A 5640-nucleotide genomic window follows, 5' to 3' on the forward strand; every position below is an offset into this window, starting at 1 on the left:
TATCCCTCCATAAAAAATGGGCTCTAAAAAGTCTGCTCATGCATCAGGGATAAATCCTGGTCCCACTGCCAGGGACTCCACCAATTGTCCAAGCCACACAACTGCCACCCACATTCAGAGGGCCTAGTTCAGTCTCATGCAGGTTCCCCAGCCGTCAGTCCAGAGTCTATGAGCTCCCACTAGTTCAGGTCAGCTGTCTCTATGGGTTTCCCCATCATGATCTTGACCCCCTCCCCCCTTGTTCATAGAGTCCCTCCTCCCTGTCTTTGACTGGACTCCAGGAACTAGGTCCAGTGCTTAGCTGTGGATCTCTGCATCTGCTTCCATCAGTTACTGGATGTAGCTTCTATGATGACAGGATAGTCATCAATCTGATTATAGGGGAAGGCCAGTTCAGGCACTCTCTCCACTATTGCTTGGAGTCTTAGCTGGGTTCATCCTTGTGGATTCCTGAGAATTTCCCTAGCACCACGTTTCTCTCTAACCTCATAATGGCTCACTCTATCAAGATATCTCTTTCCCTGTTCTCCCTCTCTGTCCCTCCCTAAGTCGATCATCCTGTTCCTTCATGCTCTCATCCTCCATCCCCCCCTTTACCTCACTCCTCCTACCCCCAGTTTACCCATGAGATCTTATCTGTTTCCCCTCCCACGCATGTCCCTCTTAGGGTCCTCCTTGTTACCTAGCTTCTCTGGTGCTGTGATTTGTAGCCTGGCTATCCTTTGCTTTATTTCTAATATCCACTTATGAGTGAGTGCATATTGTGTTTGTCTTTCTGGGTCTGGGTTACCTTACTCTGGATGGTTTTTTTTCTAGTTCCATCCATTTACCTGCAAATTTCATGATGTCATTGTTTTTTACCACTGAGCAATACTCCATTGTGTATATGTATCATATTTTCTTTGTCCATTCTTTGGTTGAGGAAAATCTAGGTTGTTCCTAGGTTTTGGCTATTATAAATAATGCTGCTATGAGCATAGTTGAGCAAGTGTCCTGGTGCTAGCATAACTGGATGTCGACAGGTAGAAGAATGCAAACAGATCCATATTACAGAGCTATCACCATACACAAAACTGAAGTCCAAGTGGACCAAAGACCTCAACATAAATCCAGTTACACTGAACCTGATAGAAGAGAAAGTGGGAAGTAGCCTTGAAAAGCATTGGTATAGCAGATTAATTCCTGAATATAACACCAGTAGCACAGACACTGAAATTGACAATAAGTGTGACCTCTTGAAACTGAAAAGCTTCTATAAGGCAAAGGACATGGTAAATAAGACAAAATGGCAGCCTACAGAATGGGAAAAGATATTCTCCAACCCCACATCTGACAGAGGGCTGATCTCCCAAATATATAAAGACTCAAGAAACTAGACATCAAAATACCAAACAACCCAATTAAAAAATAGCTTACAGAGCTACACAGAGAATTCTCAACAGAAGAATCTCAAATGGCTGAAAGACATTTAAGGAATTGCTCAACATCCTTAGTCATCAGGGAAATGCAAATCAAAACGACACTGAGATACCACCTTACACCTGTCAGAATGGCTAAGATAAAAACAAAACAAAACAAAACAACCACTGGTGACAACTTATGTTGGAGAGGTTATGGAGCAAGGGGAATACTCCTCCACTGCTGGTGGGAGTGCAAACCTGTACAGTCACTTTGGAAATCAGTATGGCAATTTCTCAGAAAATTGAGAATTAATCTACCTCAAGACCCAGTGATTCCACTCTTGGACATATACCTAAAGGATACACAATCATACCATGTTCAGGCCTTTATAACCAAATTCTTACTAAATTTCCACACCTTGTCTTAGATAAAACAACAGTGGTGATTTCAAGTATATGGATTCTACAATTTTCTTGTGAAGCACTTACAGACAAAGAGTCCCACATGTCAACTGGGGCCAACTGGAAGGAATGGCTGTCCTTTGATGGCAGCACTGCAGGGTAGCTTGTGCAGCTGGTCCAGGGAGCATGCCTTGGAGATCATAACTCCATGAGAGTAGACAGCAGACACAGGTGGGCTTGGGGTTCTACTCTAGGCTGCCTGTGGAGTTAGTTGTGCTCCACCTAATGTTTACTCCAGGACCCAGGCTAAGAGGTAACGGTGTTCCCCGTGACCTTCTGGTAGTGTATGGTTGGAGCCCAAGAGCCTAAGCTAAATCATCCCTGAGTATATCATAGCTCTCTTCTGGCTTGCATTCTCCTCACCTATTGTTCAGTAGAAGACTTTTATCTGAGGCCAGTTCTAATGGGTTGAGAGAAATGGCCTTTTTTTTCCCCATGGAGGCACTGTGAGGACGGGACAAATTCAAGAAGATGGAGTGTCAGGATAGCTACCTATATCACTCAGCATGACATGAATGGCAAAACTGAGCTTTGAAGCCAGAGCTGGTCTACATTGTCAAGGTGGGACCAAGATCTGGGTGATGAGAAGGGTTTTTTCCCCCCAGAGGAATAGCAAACTTCCTGAGGATCCTCCGAAGGCAACAGGGAGGAGGAGTGACATGTGATCTTGGCATACAGACTCATCTGCAACTGAAACTTGACTTTGTCCAGCTGGACTATCTTGGGAATAAAAACTGAGGGTCCCTATAAGCCTCAGTTTCCATTTTGGATGAACAGAGATACTAATATGTAGCTCACAACACTGAAGTAAGAATTAGTAGTAGTCCAGGTCAAGTGTGCCTAAGACAGTGCCTCGGTGAGGGAAACCAATATGAAGTTTAAAAGAATGATAGAGAGGCCAAGTCAAAAGTGGAAGAGGCTTAGGTACTATCCTGCCCACTCCTCTCACCTCCCACCTTAAAGAAACCCAGCTGCTCCAGGCTGTATCCCCTTCTCTTGCTGGACTGTGTGAAGAAGTTGTCTTTTGTGAGCCCAGGGTCCAGAACATCCCAAAAGAACTAGAAACCCAGATGACAGATCAAATGTTTTCTCAAGCATTGTCCAGAGGGTATTCCCTCGGGACTGGGGCAGGAGCCTGTTGCTTCCAATGAGCTTGGTAAAACACTACAGGGGTCACATTTGTACCCAGCACTGCCACCTCAGCTTCCTTCCTGGGAATATAGACTTGGGCATCTTTTAGTTGTATCTAATAAAACCTTGGTGAATTTGTTTTTTCCCTCGGATGCCAGACTCTAAAGGCTGCTTTCTCTCCTGTCACCTCTTCTCAATAGACGTGTGAGCCGTTATGACTATGGTTCAAGTTGTACCAGGGCTATTCTTCGATAAGAACGCCTTGCTCTGTGTTCTGTTCTTTTAATCCAGTCAACTCAATGAGCCTATCCAGTCAGTGCTCCTCTCCCCCTTAATTGTGGACCTCAGCTAAAGAGGCAGCTTGTAACCAGCCACATCAGCTCAGGGAACCTCACCGAAGTCCTGCTGCGGGCCAGCCACAGCCACACGTTTTTGGGTTTCTCTTTCCAACATCTACCTCTGCTATTTTTTTCTTTCAGGAATTCATTGGTAGGTCAACATGAGAGCTTTTTCTCTTTCACTCTCAAAACATGGTCTGTGGATGGGGCTGATTGCGCCCCTGGCTTTAGAGGCTGGGAATATGGGCCAGGCCACTCAGAGAAGTCAGGAAGTTGACTATGATCATGCACACTGATTTGAATTAATCAGGAGATGATGTACATCAAGAGTTATTGGAATTGTGTGTATGTGTGTATGTGTGTTTTCTTCAGAAGGTTTGCCAAATAAAAGATTAGGATTGTGAGCTTGTTAACACAGTTGTTAACCTTGTTTTACCATGAGGTTGTTCGAGATCAGAACAAATATATTAGACAAAAGCAATTTGAAAAAACTGAGACCAGGTTTGGGAAACAAGGCTTAAGTCTTGGTTGAGCCATCCCAGTACCAGGCATGAGTTTCTTGTTTGTCCTTGCTCTCTTAGTTATCAGTTCTGGAATTATTTATTTCTTATGACCTCGTAGGTGTAGTTAACCTCTTCAGACTTGTGGTAGCCTGAGTGAAAATGACCCTCATAGTCTCTTCAGATATTATTTGAAAGGATTAGGACATGTGGCCTTGTTGGAGTAGGTGTGACCTTATTGGAGGAAGTGTGTCATCAGGAGTGGGTTTTGAGGTTTCAGATCAAGCCACGTCCAGTGGTTCATTCTCTCTTCCTGCTGTCTGCAAACCAGGATAGGATGTAGAACTCTCTGTTACTTCTCTAGCACTATGTCTATCTGTGTGCCACCATTCTTCCGACCATGGTCTTGATGGACTAAATCTCTGAACCTGTAATCCAGCCCCAATTAAATGTTTTTGTTTATAAGAGTTGCCGTGGTCATGGTGTCTCACACAGCGATAGAAACCCTAACGAAGACAAGACTGAAATTTCCCTTCTACTGTATTTTGTAGTGGATTGTTGAACAGATATTTTAAAATTGGCTTTTATCATGAGTTTTTTCTCCTTTGACTGTGATAGATATATAGTTTTACAGGCATGGTAGTCTGGGCTGCCATCTCTGGTCTTTCAGACATTATAGAACATCCATGCAGGCCCTTCTGGCTTTCAGAGTCTTCATTGAAAATTCACATGTTGCTCTTCCTGTAAGCAGCCTAAGGTGACCTGTGAAGATGGTTTGCTACTCTCTTGACCCAGAAAACCCTACACAATCATGCAAATCAAGAGGTTCAAATCTTCGGATTCACTTTAAGAACACCCGTGAAACTGCCCAGGCCATCAAGGGTATACATATCCGAACAGCCACCAAATATCTGAAAGACGTCACCTTAAAGAAGCAATGTGTGCCTTTCCGGTGGTATAATGGTGGAGTCGGTAGGTGCGCCCAGGCCACACAGTGGGGCTGGACACAGGGCTGGTGGCCTAAAAAGAGTGCTGAATTTTTGCTGCACACGCTTAAAAATGCAGAGAAGAGTGCTGAACTTAAGGGTTTAGATGTGGATTCTCTAGTCATTGAACACACCTAGGTAAACAAAGCACCTAAGATGCGCCGACAGACTTACAGAACTCATGGCTGGATTAACCCATACATGAGCTCCGCCTGCCACATCGAGATGATCCTCACTAAAAAGGAACAAATTATTCCAAAGCCAGAAGAAGAGGTTGCACAGAAGAAGATATCCCAGAAGAAACTGAAGAAACAAAAACTTTTGGCATGGGAATAAATTCAGCATAAAATAAATGCAGATAAAAATAAAAATCAAGAAAAGTCACATGTTATTCTAATGGGCCTGCCTTTATATGTAATTTGGTCTTTGTCCTTATAGCTTTTAATATCTTTCCTTTGTTCTGTATATTTAGTATTTTGATTATTATGAGTACCAGAGAGTTTCTTTTCTGGTCCTATCTATTTAGTCTTCTAATTGGCTCGTGTACATCGACAGTCATCTTCTTCTTTAGATTTGAGAACTTTCATTCTAAGAGTTTGTTAAAAAATATTTATTATGCCTTTGACATGGGTTTTTTCTTCCTCTAAATCTTTTATTTGTAGGTTTGGTCTTTTCATAGTATCTCAGGCTTCCTGGATATTTTGTGCTTGGATTATTTTTAGATTTAATATTTTCTTTGACTGATCGATTCCATTCTTCTGCCATGTCATCAAGATGTGAAATTCCCTCATCTATTCTATTCAGGCTTAACTCTTAACTTTTT

General features: G+C 42.9%; 1 pseudogene; it reads left to right on the top strand.

Moving 5' to 3' along the window:
* The first annotated feature begins 4481 nt into the window (after nucleotides 1-4481).
* LOC128116242 (60S ribosomal protein L17-like) lies at nucleotides 4482-5153 on the top strand (annotated as a pseudogene).
* Nucleotides 5154-5640: the final 487 nt, after the last annotated feature.

This window comes from Peromyscus californicus, unplaced genomic scaffold, assembly GCF_007827085.1.
Source record: "Peromyscus californicus insignis strain IS unplaced genomic scaffold, ASM782708v3 Scaffold_20__1_contigs__length_68692818, whole genome shotgun sequence".
Classification (NCBI taxonomy): Eukaryota; Metazoa; Chordata; class Mammalia; order Rodentia; family Cricetidae; genus Peromyscus; species Peromyscus californicus.